This window comes from Pleurodeles waltl, chromosome 3_1, assembly GCF_031143425.1.
Source record: "Pleurodeles waltl isolate 20211129_DDA chromosome 3_1, aPleWal1.hap1.20221129, whole genome shotgun sequence".
In the NCBI taxonomy this organism is placed as follows: domain Eukaryota; kingdom Metazoa; phylum Chordata; class Amphibia; order Caudata; family Salamandridae; genus Pleurodeles; species Pleurodeles waltl.
This window is the reverse complement of record NC_090440.1, coordinates 216,816,941-216,836,289: the sequence shown is the minus strand read 5'-3', so window position 1 is coordinate 216,836,289 and position 19,349 is coordinate 216,816,941.

Here is a 19,349-nt window from a genome sequence, read left to right as displayed (position 1 = left end):
GAATGCATGAGCACAGAGTGCAGTGGTTAAGAGTGGAGTAGCACAGAGTGTAGTGGCACAGAGTCAAGTGGTGCAGAGTGGAGTGGAGTGGAGTGGAACAGATTGTATCAGAGTAGAGTGGAGTGGTGCAGGGTAGAGTGCAGTTGCATAGAGTGGCATAGAGTGTAATGGCATGGAGTAAAGTGGTGTGGAGTGCAGTGTCATAGATTGCAGTGGTGCAGATTAGATTAGATTAGAGTGGCGTATTCTGAACTGGCATAGCATGGAGAGGCATAGAGTTGAGTGTTACAGAGTTAAGTGCATTGGCATAGAGTGCATTTGCATAGAGTGCAGTTTTGCAGAGTGTTGTGGAGTACTGTGGTGTAGAGTGGAGTTGTGCACAGCTGAATGGGGTGGTGTAGACTGGAGTGTTGTACAGTGCAGTGACAAAGAGTGCAGTAGTGTATAGTAGAGTGGCAAAGAGTGCATTGGTAGAGAGTAGAGAGGTACAGAATGTAGCCTGAAGTGGCGTAGAGTACAGTGGCATAGAGTTCAGTAATGGGGAGTGGTGCAGAGTAGAGTGCAGTGGTGTGCAGAGTAGTGGAGTGGCGCATAATGGAGTATTTATAGTGTGTTAGCACACTGCCTATACAGACAACACATTTTCAATTGAAATAACCATTACCTTTGCACAGATTTAGAGTTTTACTAATACAACTATACAGTGCACAGATGAAAATGTGTGGCCATTGCATCATCTAATGTGATAATGTCATTGATCATCTTAAAGTATTTGTTTCCAACACACTTCAGACATAACAGAAATGTGCTATATTTGTATTTCTAATTCTGCTATATTCCAAAATACTTACACATTTCATTTACATGGTGTTCTGTGCTAGAAAACAACTCTTTTCTACCTCCAGTATCCAGAAAGGAGGCAGGAAGGCAGAAAGGAATCAAGGACGGAAAGGAGGGAGTACAGCTGAACAAGGAAGGCAAGGAGATACCAATAATACATACGCAAATAATAGGTAGAGAATGAAGAAATAGAGAGAGGAGATAAAATGGGGGATGGATAGAAGGAGGGGTGGCGGGAGAGACAAAGGCAGGAAAGAAGGGGCAGCAGGAAGGGGAAGTGAAAATAAAGTTGTACCAACGACAAAGGAAGGTAAGTAAATAAAGGAAATATATCAACCAATTAACAGAATGTGCAAAAATGAGAAATCTGTCATGGGCAATTGGGAACACAAGTGAAGCTGAGATGGTTTCAGGGTCAAATGGAAAATGAAATGAAAAATGTAGGTTGGGAGGGACAAAGAAGAAGGTTGACTTTAACTGAGTTTGAGAAACTATAAAGAGAATAAACTGGGTAAATTTGAGGTATGTGGGGATACAAGGGAGGATACGGGCAGTAAAATGAAGGGCTGCCTAAAAGGTGAAAGATAAGTGAAAGAAGAGACGCACATCGTGTTAAAGGTGTGTGTGAGATCTCAGATGTGCTTGATTGGTGAGAAAGAATTCATGTTCTTCTAAAGGTAGCTCCTTCTATCTATTGCATGTAATTTCTAAAAGTTTAAAGGCTTATTACACACATTGCCGCCAGATGCACTGAAAGATATCCACTATATATCTAAATATTTACAGAAAAAAACACAGGTTCAAGGGACGTTATGGTTAGGAAATAGAACTAAAAAAGCAATAGAAATTCACTTAAAAAACAAAAGGTTACAGGGATGTTATAGTTAGGCTCACATTTTAAGCGTACAAAAGCATAGAAATTCACCTGCTATAGTTAGAGTTATCTCAAGTAACTACAACTCATGCCCTAAGGTAACTATAACTAGCACCACTACAATGCAGTTTTTTCATCAAAAATGTTACTGCAAATATCACATTGATATTATCAATGATGTTAACTAAGAGGTCATGAGTGCCATATTTTGTGGGGTAATTAGCAGTGCATGGCTTTGGCACAAGTTATAGTTGCTGTGCGCAGCAGCAGTTGGACACAGAGCAACCAACCCTCCCTAACTACCCAACCCCATGCTGTGGACGGGCTTGAGCCATGCTCAGCAGGAGGTGGCCGCAGGTCCTTGTGGCCCCCCTTCCCCGGTCAATTCTGCCCTGGGGACCCAATTGCCCAGGGCCCAGCCTTCTAAAAATGATTTTGGGGCTGAGGGGATCATGTGGCCCCTCTACCCTGGCTGCTTTCAGCTGCGTGCACCTCATCCCCATGGGGCCTGGCATTAATATATTTATTTTTTGGGGGATGAGGGGACATGTGGCCCCCCCATGCCAGTTTTCACCTCAGGGACCCCATCCCCTGAGACACAGCCTTCTAACTTTTTTTTGAAGAGGGGGACCACATGCCCCCCTCCCTCAACCAATTTTGGCTCTGGCAACCGAATCCCCCAGGGCTCAGCCTTCTAACACATTTTGTTGGGGGAGGGGCCATGCGGCCCCCTTTCCTAGGTCATTCTGGGCCCTGGGGACCCCATCTCCCGGGGCCCGGCCTAATAATTTTCAGCCTGATTCAAGATAAGTCCCACTACATTACATGAAGCAACATTTCTCTTGTGGCCCCTTGCGCACCCCTCCCGTCACCATATCTACACCATATTTGAAATACGGCGCACCATGGCGCAGGGTAGGGGGCAATAGTGTCAGAATTTTTTATGTCATTGATGTACTGTTCAGGGTTAGCTCCAACATTTTGGCGCTAACCCTGAACAGTACATAGGGGCCATTGAAAACAACAGCATGCCCCACTTTAATGCTTGCCCTGAGCAGGCGTTAAAATGCCTGTAAAAATGACGCAAAGAAATCTCTTGCCTGGTGCAAGCATAATGTGGCGAACGGGGTTGCAAACTTGTACAATGCAAACATTGCACCACTTTGTAAGTATGGCAGGGCGTTTTTGGCCATCTAATGCCACATTAGTGTAAAAAAAAAATACGCTAATGTGTTATTAAATGGCGCTAGGCCCTCTTAAATCTGGGCCTTTATTTTTTGTGGGGGGAGATGGACTATGCAGTCCCCCTCCCCAGTCTGATCTCAGCACCAAGGCCATGCCACAGGACCTGGCCTAAACATTTTATTTTTGGGGGGAGATGTGGGATGTGTGGCCCCCCCACCCCAGGCTGATCTCAACCCTGGGGACCTTATTCCCTGGGGCCCCACCATGTCATCTGGGTGCACCCTAGGGAACCCAGTAACCATGGGTGGGTTGTGCAGGGTGAGCCTGAAGGCCCCCATGGTGCCAGCTGGCTCCTCGCCTACAGCATGCAGCATTGTTAAACCAGCTCCCTTTCTGTGAGAACAATGTTTCCTCTGTTTTACTGCCTGTATCTCTGTTTGTAGGGAAACAGAGAAAACCTCCGCTCACAGCGAGAGAGAGCTGCTTGACAGGCGAGTGCTCGCTCTAACTTAGTGGGAGCTGTCTAAGCTCCCGCCAAGTCAGAGCAAACAACTATGTTGGCCGAGCTTCCCCTCTCCACCTAGAATTTTGCCCCAAGGAGGTGGTGGTCCCCAGGGCTTGAGGTCTGTAACGGATCCCCTTCCTTCTTCTATTTTAGCCCAGAGGAAGTGGTGGTCCCCGGGGCTGTGGAGGGCCACACGCCACCCTTGCACACAGTTACAATCAAGCCCCGGGAAGGTGGTGATCCCTGGAGCTGTGGAGGGCCGCATAGCCCCCCCACATATTTACAATCAAGCCCTGGGGAGGTGGCGGTCCCAGGGGCTGCGAGGGGGCTGCACTCCCCCCCCCACATGATTTTACTGTTTAGCCCCAGGGAGGATCTGGATGTAATATGAACGAAGCCCCAGGAAGGAGGGGATACCCGAGGCAAACATAAGCCCTGTATTGAGGCCCTTTCTGCCCCCTACCTCATATTTTCAATGTCTCCGGGACCTGGCCCATCTGGAGTTTTAAAAAAAACAAGCATGGGAGACTGTGCTTGTTATATTTTTACTTATTACAGTGAATTTGCAACAACATCGCAAATTGGTTGTAAAAATGTTTTTTTTAAAGTGTCTTGTTTTCTCCCAGCACCAGAGCTAAGGGGTCAGGGTGTCCCTACCCTAGCCTTTTTTCCTTTTTTGTGTTTTTTTGGGACTCGGTTGAAGCTGAGATGCTAGATGGCTGCCAACACATTATGGTTGACGTTTTGGCTGCCAGAGCTGTGTATTTCCTGGCACAAGCGCCTCATTATTTTCAAAATCGTTGGGGAGGATCAGCGGCCCTAGATATACAAATTTATGTTCCTTTTTATGTCTCTTAAACTACTGAACTGATTTTCACCAAATAAGTGAAAGCATAATCTGCATACCGAAAGCTAGCTTTCTGCCAAATCTGGTGTAATTCTGTCCAGTGGTTCAAGCCGTAGTCATGTTCATAGCTCCTATGGTATTAACATGTGAACTATACTTTTTTTACCCCTCCTTTTTCATGCCCCCCCTTGACAGATCACCCTGAAACTTTCTGTGCACAACAAGAATCACCGGGACACTTTCTTTGGGAATTTTCGTGAAGAGTCTTAAAATGGTGCGAAAGATATAGGCAAGTCAAAAAAACACTATTTCTATAGAAACATGGTCCTAACTATAACTACATACTCCCAACAGCCAGTAGATAATATATATATATATTTATATATATATATATATAAATATATAATATATTTGTATATATTGTCTAGTGGCGGTCACAACTAGGTAGTTATAGTTAGGACCCACTTTCTATAGAAAAAGAGTTTTGTTTTGTTAAGAACTTTGGCGCCATTTGATGAATCTTCATGAAATTTTCCAAGAAAAAATACTCACTCTAGTGTCGTTCTAGAAAGTTTCAGGGTGATCCATCAAACAGGGGCCGAGAAAAAGGGAGGTCTCAAACCAAATTTAGCAGAAAGGTAGTCCTTGGTCCAGAAAGAGCCCTTTTTGTTATTTGGTGTGAATCCGTTCAGTAGCTTTTGCGAAATTAAAGAAAATCCAAATTTGCATATATAGAGATGCAAAGGATTTGAGAACCCTCCCGATCTCATGCTGAGATCTGATTGGCTGCCAACACTACAAGTAAGTGTTGGCAGCCATATTGGGACTCGGTTTCAGCCAAGTCCCAGAAAAAAGGTTAAAAGTAAAGAAAAGGGCAAGGGTACGGACACCCAACCCCTTAGCTCTGGTGGTGAGGTCCTGGAGGGTCTCCCAAGGCTAAAAAGCACCTTTTTTAGAACATCTTTGACACAAATTCATGATTAGTTTGTGAATCAGAGCACAAATTAAAAAAGAAAAACAGGAGTGGGCTCCTGTGCTTCTTTTCTATCAAGCCCCCAGGTGAGCCTGGTCCTGGGGGCATTTCCTATTTTAATGTGAGGGGGTCTCTCCTGTCCCCCCTACAGCACTCGGAACCACCACCTCCCTGGGGCTCTAATTACATTAAATGCAAGGGGCCACCCGACCACACGCATCCCGAGGACCACCACCTTCCTGAGGCATTGTGAAAATTGAGTGCGGGGGGACCACACACCCCCCTGCAGCTGCAGCAACCACCACCCCTGCAAGGCATTGTGAAAATTGAGTGTGGGGGGCTGCATAGCCCAACTGAACCCTGAGGACCACCACTTCCCAGGACTGTTCATTGGAGGAGCGCCTGGGGAGGGAGGGTCTTGCAGATTTGGGTTGCTATAGGAGTTGGCCACAGGGACTGGCCGCATGCCAGACCTTGTGGCCACCCCCTGCTGCACACAGCCAAAGACCATGCACACTGCATTTTTGGGTGGTTATAGGTGTTGGCCAGGCCGTGGCGCCAACCCTTGCTGTGCACGGCTGAATATATATATATTTTGTTTCTCCAAACTCCTCCAATGAATCGTGCACACTCGAGAAAAGCTTTACAAATGTTTATTCACCATTGTTCCAAGCCCCTCCTATGCGTTTTGGCTGCGTGGCTTTGCTCTTGCATGGGGCTGTGGGATACATTTTCCCCCATATATAGTGCTCAATAAGTGAAAATAGGGAAAAGTCTCAAATAGACCTTCCTGAAACATAGTTTGCTATCCACCATCTAGGACTGTATCAAAGTAATGACTTTGGCGCGTTGTAGCCTCATAAATCAACAAGGTTGTGCTTTCCAGAATACATTGTTAGTCATTTTGAGACACCTGCTGTGCTGTGCCAATTTACATTAACATTTCATCATCCTCCTCTGGCGCAAAATTTTTACCAGTAAAATTATGTTTACCAAATTATATAATGAATTCAGCTCAACACCACTGTGTGTGGACCTGAGCTTTATCTCAATAACCACATTTTCATGGATAATACTGTCTACTACATAACCACTCTTGACCCTATATATCTGATTACCAATAAGGCCCATTTGGGCATATGTTATTCCAATTCATGCCATCAAGTTTTTGACTAAGAAGCAAATAAAAAAAGGGCGATGAGGAAAATAATAGAATAGAATAGAATACAGGGTCACCCTTACAGCCATTTTTGGCAAAGTTATACCCCCCACATCACTGGCACAATAAAATAACTAATGAGAATGTAAAGAGAATGTATGATCCAAATTAATCACAATCCGCTAAATACACAAATCAATCCCAGCAGGTCCCATTGTTCTACATTTAACTCAGATTTAAGCCCCTTATCTGTAGGCTCATTATCACTTAGTCACATTTCTAATCAAAATGTGAAAATGTGTAACACATTACCAATGTTGTGCTCAAATGTCATGGAAGAAACAGTAGTGTGCCCCTGCCGGGGCCTTCTCCCAAGCCCAGCTCCCTAGGTGGGAAACCCCTCCTCTTCCTCTCCTCCCTAAAAAAACAAAAGTAAAAAACAGTGTCACCTAAGTGCAGAGAAAAATAAACATTTCCAAATTTAATTTACAAAATCCAATTACAACCAAAAATCCCAATAATAACATACAAACTCATGGAAAATCATTTCCTGTGCTATTCCAGGTTTACATGTAACCCTTCATCTGAGTTCAATCCAAAGGGACTCTTGGTATTAGGTTTCATGCTTAATTTGGACTCTCATTTTTTGAGTGAAGCCACTCGACCAGCAACGCTGTTGGTTCAATTCTCACATGTTCTATACCATAAAATTGTATTGCATATGCTGCAGCGCCACAAAATCCTAGCTATTACTTAAACTGAATAGTGGATTCTGCGCAGGAGGTCAATGGATCGAAGCGACATAGGATTTAGGGGATGATCTTGAAACTCAAACAATGACCACACCGGTTTATTAAGAAGAATTATAAAATGTATTTCCCTAGATTAACAATGCTAATGTCACGAAAATAACTCTCAAACACAAATGGTAAGCATATAGAATTAATAATGGTTGATTAGAACGTCTAATATATCTGAGTTTAATCAAAACAGTCAAACAAATAATCTCCAAAATAATAACACTAATAAGCAACACCAAAATCAGTAATAATGGCAGTGTATGCATTAGTACAACATTCAAGTATCTTGAGCATTCATTATTAATACCCTCACTAACCACAAATTACCATCAACATGTTGGGCTTCATGTAAAAGAATTTAGAAACACAAATTTAGGAAAAATCTTTCTAACTCAGGTTATTATAAAAAACATCATTATTATGCTGCAATCAAATTATAAGTTACAGCTGGTACCTGCAAAGCAAAAGAGACACATATAACAAACAAATCGCATACTTTACCCCAATGATACCAACTAGCAGTCTACTTCAGCAAGGGGACACCATCAGGTATGTTTTCAGAAGAATCGGGCCTAACGTCAGCTAAACCCACAATGCTAATATGGCTCGAACCATAAGCAGGAACTCTGACATCCAATTTTGAGGTCTCTATCACAAAGTCACCCTCCTGGAATCCCTCTAAAGGTTGTTATACTAATCACTAAAAAGCTTATGATTGGTCAATTAATGGGGTGGTTACGTTTTGACCAATTAAAAATCTAATTGAGAACCCAATATACAACATCATCGCATTAACCAGGATATGTTCTCAACAGTAACTTTTCCTCTTCCGTCTCGTCTGTAGCTCCATTGTTCCATCTCGTCTAAACTTCTCTTCTCAGGAAGAAACTTTCTCACTTGCTACATTCACTTCCATCCTCGAGGAAGAAACCATGTATTAGTTGCATTCTCAAACAATAGAACATTCAACTTATTCAAGAATTTAGTTGACTGTGAACTTGTAAGACATAATGGAGCAACCCACTAGGGGTAGCTGTGGACACATCTATTAAATCATCAAGTACACTTTTATATAAGCATTGAATTATTGAAAATAACCATAACATTTAGTTTGAATTTTACTCAGTTAGGAACAGAAATGAACTGTGGCGACCATTTTTAAAATTCACCTGTTTTACAGGTTAATTCATTATGTAATTAGTATACTAAAATCATTAATAAACATGTTAGAAAGTTCACACTCTCACACATAATGATGGGCTACTGGGTAATGTTTGTCCTAGTTGCTGATAATCAAATCATATCAAATACATTTATAAAGCGCGCTACTCACCCGTGAGGGTCTCAAGGCGCTAGGGGGAGGGGGTTACTGCTGCTCGAAGAGCCAGGTCTAGAGTTGCCTCCGGAATACGAGGTGGTCCTGGGTGGTCCTGAGGTTGGTGGGGAGGGAATTCCATGTCTTGGCCGCCAGGTAGGAGAAGGATTTCCCACCTGCCGTCGTGCGGCGGATGCGAGGGACGGCGGCGAGTGCGAGGTTGGCGGAGCGAAGTTGACAGGTGGGCGTGTAGAAACTGAGGCGACAGTTGAGGTATTCGGGTCCCTTGTTGTGGAGGGCTTTGTGTGCGTGGGTGAGGAGCCGGAAGGTGATCCTTTTGTTGACGGGAAGCCAGTGTAGGTGTCTCAGGTGGGCGGAGATGTGGCTGTTGCAGGGTATGTCGAGGATGAGGCGGGCTGAGGCGTTTTGTATTCGCTGCAGACGTTTCTGGAGTTTAGCGTGGTTCCTGCGTATAGGGTGTTTCCGTAGTCCAGGCGGCTCGTGACGAGGGCGTGGGTCACAGTCTTTCTGGTGTTGGCGGGGATCCAATGGAAGATCTTTCGGAGCATGCAGAGGGGGAGGAAGCAGGAAGATGATACGGCGTTGACTTGTTTGGTCATGGTGAGAAGTGGGTCCAGGATGAATCCGAGGTTGCGTGCGTGGTCTGAGGGGGTAGGTGCTGTGCCAAGGGCCGTGGGCCACCAGGAGTCGTCCCAGGCGGACGGGGTGTTTCCGAGGATGAGGACTTCCATTTTGTCTGAGTTCAGTTTCAGACAGTTGAGTTTCATCCATTCTGCAACGTTTTTCATTCCATCTTGCAGGTTGGTCTTGGCGCTGGTGGGGTCCTTGGTGAGGGAGAGTATCAGCTGAGTGTCGTTGGCGTAGGAGGCGATGTTGTGTTTGCGTACGATGTCGGCGAGGGGGCTCATGGAGACATTGAAGAGAGTCGGGCTGAGCGAGGAGCCTTGTGGGACGCCGCAGATGATCTCGGTGGGGTCTGAGCAGAACGGTGGGAGGTATACTCTTTGGGAGCGGTTGGAGAGGAAAGAGGTGATCCAGTCCAGGGCCTGTCCTTGGATACCGGTGGAGCGGGGGCGGGATATTAGGGTTCGGTGGCAGACAGTGTCGAAGACAGCCGAGAGGTCGAGGAGGATGAGGGCAACTGTTTCTCCGTTGTCCATCAGAGTTCTGATGTCGTCTGTGACTGAGATGAGGGCGGTTTCTGTGCTGTGATTGGCTCGGAATCCGGACTGAGAGGGGTCGAGTAGGTTGTTATCTTCAAGGAAGTTGGTAAGTTGCTTGTTGACGGTCTTCTCTATGACTTTGGCAGGGAAGAGGAGGAGCGAGATGGGGCGGAAGTTCTTCAGGTCGCTGGGGTCCGCCGTAGGTTTCTTCAGTAGGGCGTTGACTTCTGCGTGTTTCCAGCTCTCGGGGAAGGTGGCAGAAGCAAACGAGCTGTTGATGATGGTCTGGAGATGCGGGGCGATGATGTCGTCGGCTTTGTTGAAGATGAAGTGTGGGCACGGGTCCGAGGGGGCACCGGAGTGGATGGAGTTCATGGTAGCTTTGGTCTCCTCCGTGCTGATGTGAGTCCAGGCGTTGAGGGTGATGGCTGGGGTTGTAGGTTCTGTGGTGGTTGGCTGGGTCTGGTGTCCGAAGCTGTCGTGTAGGTCGGTGATCTTCGATGGGAGAAGGTGGCGAGGGAGTTGCAGAGGTCTTGTGAGGGCGTGATGGCGATAGAGTTGGCGTTAGGATTGGAGAGCTCTTTGACAATGTTGAAGAGTTCTTTGCTGTTGTGAGTGTTCTTGTCCAGTCTGTCTGTGAAGGAAGTTCTTTTGGTGGCGCGGATCAGTTGGTGGTGTTCGCGGGTGGCGTTTTTGAGGGCAGACATGTTTTCTGCGGTGTGGTCCTTGCGCCTGGCTTTCTCGAGGGTGCAGCAGGTTTTTTTAGATTCCTTGAGGTTGTCTGTGTACCAAAGAGGTTTCCTGGTGTTGGTCTGTCTTGGGAGGCGTCTGAGGGGTGCGAGGTTGTCCGCACAGTTGGTGATCCAATGCGTGAGGCTGAGGGCTGCGTCGTTGGGGTCGGTGAAGAAGGTAGGTTGGTTGTCGCTGAGAGTGGAGAGAAGCTGTTCCGTGGGGATTTTGTTCCAATGTCTGCGTGGGATGGGTTGTGTGCGGAGGTGGACAGTCTCGCGTCTGAAGGTGAAGTGGACACATCTGTGGTCGGTCCAGTGTATTAGGAGGAGTGGCTGAAGGATACGTGGTTGCTGGCGGAGAAGATGGGGTCGAGCGTGTGTCCGGCGATGTGGGTGGGGGTGTTCACCAGTTGCTTGAGACCGAGGTTGGCCAGGTTGTCAAGCAGGGTGGTGGTGTTGGGGTCGTTGTTCTGTTCCAGGTGGAAGTTGAGGTCACCGAGGAGGATGTAGTTCGGCGAGGCAAGGGCGTGCTGGGAGATGAAGTCAGTGATGGATTCGCTGAAGAGGGTGCGTGGTCCAGGGGGTCTGTAGATGAGAGTTCCTCTGAGGGTGGTCCTGGGGTCGGTGTGGATCTGGAAGTGCAGGTGTTCGGCGGCGAGGGGGGTGTCTTCGGTGGATGTGGTGACGTTGATGGAGTCCTTGAAGACGATGGCGATTCCTCCACCGACTTGGTTGGTGCGGTCTCTCCTGGAGATCTTGTAGCCGTCGGGGATGGCTATGGCGATGTCGGGGGCCGAAGAGGCGTTCATCCAGGTCTCAGTGATGAAGGCGACGTCCGGTGCGGTGGAGTCCAGGAGGTCCCATAGTTCAACGGCGTGCTTGTGGACGGAGCGTGCGTTGATCAGGATGCATTTGAGGTGGTTGTTGGCGCGTGGGCTGGCAGGCGGGGTGGATTCGCGGTGGAAGGTGAGTTTGCAGGTAAGGCATGCGAAGGGTCCATGGGTGCGTTTAGGGTTGGCTTGGAAGCAGGTTCTGGAGTGCCCCGGGTTGAGGGCGTGGAGGGTGTTGGGGTCGTAGCGGTGCTGTGGGGATTGGTGTTTTTGAGAATTCTTTTATGTAGTGGATGTTTAGGACTTCCTATGTATAGTAAATTGCAGTGACATTGAAGGACATATATGACAACATTAGTGTTGCAAGTGATAAACTGGGTTATAGATGTGTGTTTATTGGTATAAGGTATCAGACATTTCCTATAGTTGATAGAGTGTTGGCAGGCCTTGCAATCCCACATGTAAAAAACCCTTTAGACTGTGTTCTGCTCTCTTAGGGGCATCAGCTTCAGCACAAACCTGTGTCCTTACCAGCATATCTCAAAAAGACTTTGACCTACGATATGTGATCCCAGGTAAGCCTGGGTGGAGTTCACCTAGTCGCACTATGCAGAACTCCGCAAAGTAAAAAAAAAACCTCTGTTGCGCTACTTCGTAGTTCCACTAGCAGGTAGAGTCTCTTGCTGTGCCCATTCTTGTGACGTTTAATGTCACTGGCAACGTAAAGTACATCCTTGCATTAGAATTCTTGCGTGAACGGCACCATACGGTTTGCATGGGTGCAGCCATCTTGTCTTTTGCTTTGTTTTGGTGCTGGGGCCTAGTTTTTATTTATCTTCAGTCTATCCCATTCCACCCTTTTAAAACTAATTTTCCCCCTAACTGTTGTTTACTATATTACCTTTTCTCTTTGTGCTTTTATATTTGAGCTTTTTTACTATTTTTTTGTGTTTTTTTGATTTTTAACGTTTTTTTGCTTTACTTTTTTTTTCCTTCCTTCCACTTGTTCCTTTCTTTAACTCTTCCCTCCCCCCCCAAGTCCCCAGCACCATGTCTGAGCAAGGGAGCGGCAGTGCTAGGCTTCCAGCCACCACCGGCAGTCGCCTTCCTTGTGGGTGGCACTGCCGTGAAGGGGTGCAAACCCGCACCATTTGTTTCGGAGCTGGAGGTGGCTGCATTTGTCTTTTATGTTCAGTGCCACCTCCCCTCCACCTTGGCAGCAGGCTGCATGCCTGCTAGTGGGTATGACCTCTGGGAGCGCTGGCAACACTGGGAGAAGGTGCGCCGGGCTGTGCACTGCAACTTTGTGGTCCAGCGCACCCTTCAACAGCTAACACACCGGTGGGCTAATATCCTTGACCATAAAACAGACCTGCTGGACCTGTTAGGCGTAGAGGTTGCAGGGCTCGCTGAGTATTAATTGGATTATTAGTTGTGTTCTATGCTAATATTTTCTTTGCAAATAGCAACCATGCTGCTCACATGCAGGTACGTTAACTTTATGTTACAAATATAATATTATGTGATTGTCTCGTCATCTAGACAGGTGATCAGTGCTACCTAATTGTACTTGTTGTTGGCACTTTCTTGGGCTGATTAAGAAGTAATGCACAGACTCCGCCTGTACCCTGTCTTGTCTAAGATAGTGATATTTAATATTAGTATTAGTGAGTTAGCAGTTCTCTCACTTCTCTGTGCCTTCATTATTTGTAGCTCGTACAGTGCCAACTGCCAAGCAATTTCCCAGTGATGTGTAGTTATGCATGCATGCATACATTTATGCATTGAGAGATTGAGTAGGAGAAGATGAGAACTGTAGAAATCATTCATTGAAATTTAATAGTAATTCCCAAATGTAGTTTAGAAAATTTGGAATAGGGTTAGGAAATTAGAATAGAATGTTCCAGGATACCAGTATTATTATACAGATGCTCTGATTTAGACGTTACTGCATTTGCCTTTTCCTTTCAAAAAATGAATATGCTTGGAGAAATTATTTATTCACTGTACCACTAATCTTGTCTAACTTTTTTTCTTACATCTTCCAGCATCCAGGGGCAAGAAGAGGGCTGGTAGGTGGGTGAGGGAGCTGAAGGTTTCCCCTCAACAAGGGCCGGGCAAATGGCTTTGCTGGCCCCAGAAAGTCCTCCTGTTGTTGTTAATGTCAATATTTATTTCTCTAACTTTTACCGCTCCACATTTAGAAATATTTTTTACTGAACCTGTCTTCTCATTTTTTCCAACTCCTCTTCAATTTACCTCTTTTGTAAATTCTTCTTATCCCTGCATTATGCTATTTACTTATTTTCTATATTTCAATTTCTTTACTTCAAACTGTCTAGCTTTAGTAGTCTGTCTGGGGCTTCCTCTCTTCTGCTTTGTCAGTGAGCTTTCCCTCTCCGCTTACATACCTTGAGGACGGGTGGTAAGGCTCAGAGAACCCATGTACTGAAGACTGCATGCACATGTAATGTATTCTATGCATGTTTTTTAGAAGGTTTTCTTTTTCTTGCTCCAGCTCAATCAGTAAAAACAAAAAGTGTTTTTAAACATGGTCATGTAATTGTTTGGTCACTTCTGTGTTGTGTATGTATTATTATAGGATACCAGCAGTCAACGACCATGCACCATGGTTGGAAGTGTGAGGAGGATGGCCACATTGCTCTAGCCAAACAAGACCATTTGTCCTTCATTTACCAATTCTTGCACCCTTTTATTTCTCTTGAAAAACTCAGATTCATCAATAGTTAGATCTGCCCATCCATTACAAAAAGTTTTATTTGGCTTGACTACCTGGCTTTTAAAAAATTGCCAACCAACAAAATACCCATCTGATCTTTTGATATAAGATAAGTCTGAAACCAAAATATAGTGATATATCATGTACTGTGGTTTAATTTTGCTATAAAAAACAATACGGAGGAGCATATCTGCCATCTAAAATCTGTAATGTTTTTTTCAAGCTGCACTGACCACCAGTGCCAGGGCCAGCAGCAACAGTGCCAGCACAGATGTGAGAGTGGCAGGGGATGAAGGGGGAGTCTCGGCAGTTCCGGGTGGTGTTTAGTCATATTGCTTATTGACAATTAGTAATATGGTCACTGCAACAGTGTATTATGGTTGTTAACTCACTCGTCAACATCCTGCTTTAGCAGATACAGTGGGAGTTAAGTATAATGGCCTTCTATCTGCAAGTCAGCAGACTAAGGTTCATAAAATTAACTTTAACTATGATGTGTTTTGGAAAATTGAAAGAAGGATGGAAGGAGAAAGGATGGGTGAAATACAATATGAGTGAATGATATGTTGGCAAAAGGGTGCAGAATAATCATCGGTGGGTGATGATGATAGGAAACTTGGGTGGGTGAAGGATGGATGAAAATGTATACGGGTGAAAGAATACCTGCCCAGGTGGGTGAAAGGGTAAGGGTGAAAGGGTAAGGGTGAAAGGAACCCTGCCTGGATGGTTGAATGGAATTCTCAGGTAGGTTGGATCTTGTGGATGGGTGAAAAGATATATGGGTGTGTATTGGGTAAAGGGATGTAGGTGAACGGTTTCATGAGAGGCATGTTTGGAATTTAGATGGTTTTAAATGGCGAAGGACTGGATGAGAGAAGGTAAAGCTTAAATTGTGTGTATCAAAGTCAAGGGTAAAGAATAAGAATACTAGAAGATGACATGTGCAATGGTAAACAGATAAATGTTTGGAATGAAGAAACAAGGGAGCTCTTCTAGATAGGGGCATTTTTCTCACCTACTTTACTTGCTTGGAATGGCCTACAAAAGGTTTGATTTAAAGGGTTAAGTAGTATTTCTGACTATTCCCTTGCCTCGCAATATTTTTCACGTGAGGCAGATAAGATGTATCCCAACATCAAATAATCATTACTTCCCTCCCTCTCTATGGCCTTTCACCAGTGGCATTCATGACGACCTAACAGCTACATGGTTCAATTCGGCCGAATCAGCACTGGAATGTTGGCTGTGCAATGTGCGTCTGCTTATGTTAATGTGTCAAACAAATGTCAATGCACAGCAATGCAAAAAGAAGGTGTATTTCCCTTCCCCTGTGCTCACTTAATCAGCCACTTCCTAGTACTTCACTCCTTTAATCTTTCTAAGGTTCTGTCCCATCCATCCAAATAATTTGAAAAATCCATTCTTAGCTTGCGCCACATTTTTCAAGCCAAGTGATATATAAATATAATTCATTATGGCTTCCATAACGGATTTAATTCTGTTCCAATTTTTCCCTTTCAACATTTGCCTGCCGTAGTGGCTCACACTACTAGCCAAAATTTAGGCACATGATGATGATGAATTGATCAATAAAGCTCTACCTACCTACCCAGCCTAATTCCCTCTACCTCACCCTGAAGTCGAGTAAGTTAAGATTCCTTTCCTTACTGCAAAGCAAATGGATTTTTTTGGAAAAAAGTAATTATTACAAAGTGTGGTGGAGGAGGGTGATGAAGACAGTGAGTAAAGTGAGACAAAGTAAATGCCTTGACTTTCGTGGATGGATAGGATAGTCAGTGACAAATGTGCCAAATACAATATATATATGCAAAAAACAAAGGAGAACTCTGGGAAGTTTCCAATTTTAGGTGGAGAGCAGCTCTAGTAAGGAGCACCCTGCAACACCAGCGACACTCTAGATTTGTTTACCTCAAATGTCTGTTTATCTAGCAAAGTTTTTAAGCATAGGATCAGCACAATGCTATCCACGCAGAGCTAGATAAGTGACAAAGGCGGTCATTCTGACTCTGGCGGGCGGCGGTTGCCGCCCGCCAGGCGGGAACCGCCATTTGGCCGCTACGCGGTCAAAAGACCGGTGCTGGCATTCCAACCTTCCCGCTGGGCCGGCCGGCGCTACCCATGGTAGCGCTGGCCGGCCCAGCGGGAAGGAGGCCTGCAACACAGAAGCTCCGAATGGAGCCGGCGGTGTTGCAGGCGTGCGACGGGTGGAGTTGCACCCGTCGCGCTTTTCACTGTCTGCTAGGCAGACAGTGAAAAGCTTCATGGGGCCCTGTTAGGGGGCCCCTGCACTGCCCATGCCAGTGGCATGGGCAGTGCAGGGGCCCCCAGGGGCCCCAAGACACCCGTTCCCGCCAGCCTCTTTCTGGCGGGAAGGGGGTCAGAATCCCCATGGCAGCTCTGCTTGCAGCGCTGCCCTGGCGGATTCGCCCAGCCGGGGGAAAACCGCTGGGAAACCGCCGGTCCCGGTTTTCTGACTGCGGCGGTAAGAATGGGCTTGGAAGCACCGCCAGCCTGTTGGCGGTGCTTCCGTCATTCGCGACCCTCAGAATGACCCCCAAAGTCTTTTGCCATTTGTACAGCAAAATCTTTAAGCATAGGATTGACACAGTGTCATCCTTGCCGAGCTGTAAAATGACAAAAGCCATTTACCACTCCAGGCACAGTATTAACCCTAAAAGGGCCTTGTTTTGATGTATACTGGGTGCTCACTTGTGTCTGGACAAAGCTAAACCCCTCTGAAGAGCTATAATGAGAGCGAAACACGTGTCAGGGGTTGCGTTACTCATTCCAGGATGGCTTGGACGGTATTTGACCAGTCCATAGCTGTAATACTGTGCCTGGAGTGGTAAATGGCTTTTGTCATTTTACAGCTCCGTAAGGATGACACTGTGTCAATCCTATGCTCAAAGATTTTGCTGTACAAATGGCAAAAGACTTTGGGGGTCATTACAACATTGGCGGTAAAGGCCGCTTACCGCCGTGCAGAAGTCCGCCAACACACCGCCGCGGCTGCGGAATTCCGCCACAGCTATTATGACCCACATCTCGGAACCCGCCAAAATTCAGACACCCACACAAGTCCGCCACACCAAAGGTCAGTGATAAACTGGCGAAAACAAAACCTCCACAGTCATGCCAACAGAAATACGCCCACACTATCACGACACACGAATCCACACGGCGGTCTTTCAACCGCGGTATTCCATTGGCGGTACACACCGCCGCGCTCAAAATACACACACATTTACAAAACACAACCACATTGGACAATTCGAAATACACACACCTGAGACACATACACACACCACTCCCACACACCCAATACAATATAAAACACACACCCACATCACCCACAAACCCCTATGACAAAAATTGAGAACAAAGCACACAGAGAGACACCACCAGCAAGTACAACAGCATCCACAGGCACACAACACCATCACCCACACAACTTGAACGCACCTCACACAACACACCACTACATATCACCACACTTATCACCACATACCCCACCCCACCCCACACATCACCTACACCACCCCATGGCACGGCAAAGACACCCCAGGTTCTCGGAGGAGAAGTTCAGGGTCATGGTGGAGGATATCGTCCTGGTAGAGCCACAGCTATTTGGATCACAGGTGCAGCACACCTCAATTGCAAGGAATGTGGAGCTATGGCGAAGAATAGTGGACAGGGTCAACGCAGTGGGACAGCACCCAAGAAATCGGGAGGACATCAGGAAAAGGTGGAACGACCTATGGGGGAAGGTGCGTTCCGTGGTCTCAAGACACCACCTGGCGGTTCAGCGGACTGGCGGCGGACCCCCACCTCCTCACCCACAACTAACAACATGGGAGGAGCAGGTCTCGGCGATTCTGCATCCTGAGGGCCTCGCAGGAGTAGGTGGAGGAATGGACTCTGGTAAGTCAAATCTTAACTATTACATCCCCGACCCTACCTGCATGCTATCACATACCCCCACCCTCGCCCTCACCCCTATCACTCCAACTCCTCACAAATGTCCCAATATCACAAACCAGCCATCCCAACACCAAGCCCTGCATGCAACAACAAAGCATGGACACCCATCACCAAAGCATGCACACTGCACATAGCCATACACCCCCCTCAACCATCATCACACAAGGTCCCACAGAAATGCCAACACTGGGGTACACGTTCACCCACCCATTGCACACCATGCCACACACAGATGCAATAATCATGCCTTTCCACCCAACGTCACCAGACAGGAGGGTCCAGACATGTCCACTCCACCCACAGAAGAGGCCCACAGTGGTGACAGCAACTCTGTCCAACTGGATCTAGATGACCAGCCCAGCCCATCGGGGGCCTTGGGACAGTCGGTTCCCCTCACACAGGCACAGGCCACCACAGACCTTCCCCCCTCTGGAAACAACAGCACCCACCCAGCGGGCCCATACCTCCGTCCCCAGGACACGTCAATCAGCTGTGTGTCCACCAGTACAGGGAACCCAGGATAACCCACCACCCCAACAACAACAGGGACCTGGGGGCAGTGGGCACACGGTCCAGGGGACGGAGGCCCAGGAACACAGGGGAACTGGGAGGGCTGCCGTGCGACAGGGGACGGACAGGCCAAGGGAACTCACTCTCCACGAGGCCCTCTCCTCCATCATGGGAGCATACCACCACTCCCAGGAGACGATGGCAACGGTACTGGCCAAGTTTCAGGAGACCCAGCGCATACAGGAGGAACAGTATATGGGTTTCAGGGAGGAACTCAGAACCATCATCTCCACCCTGGGCATTCAACACCAGGAGGGACACTGTGGCACTCCAAGGGGCCCCTGACACTAGCATGGACGATGAACTGCCCACCACCTCCGCCGGCGCTAGTGGACAGGATGCCCCGCCACAAGACCAACACACCAGCACCCCACCCCCTGCAGAGGGAGAACAACCTGGCAAATGGTCCCTGAGATCCAGGAACAAGACAGAGCACGATGCCAAGACCCCCGCCAAGAAATGAGACCACCCTGATTGTCACCCCACTGTCCCACTTTGTCACCCTGTCCATAATTAAACTGCCCCAGCTCCACTTCCTATGCCCATATGGGCAATGCACCTGTGAGACTACTAGACTGGACTCTGCCATGGACACTCCTCCGCCATCACCCCTCACCATTTAACTTCCCCCTCCAATAATTTGCATTTAAATAAACACACCTAAAGCACACAGGGGGGCATTCCAATATTGGCGGGCGCCAGTGGCATGGGCAGTGCAGGGGCCCCCAGGGGCCCCACGACACCCGTTCCCGCCATCCTGTTCCTGGCGGTAAAAACCGCCAGAAACAGGCTGG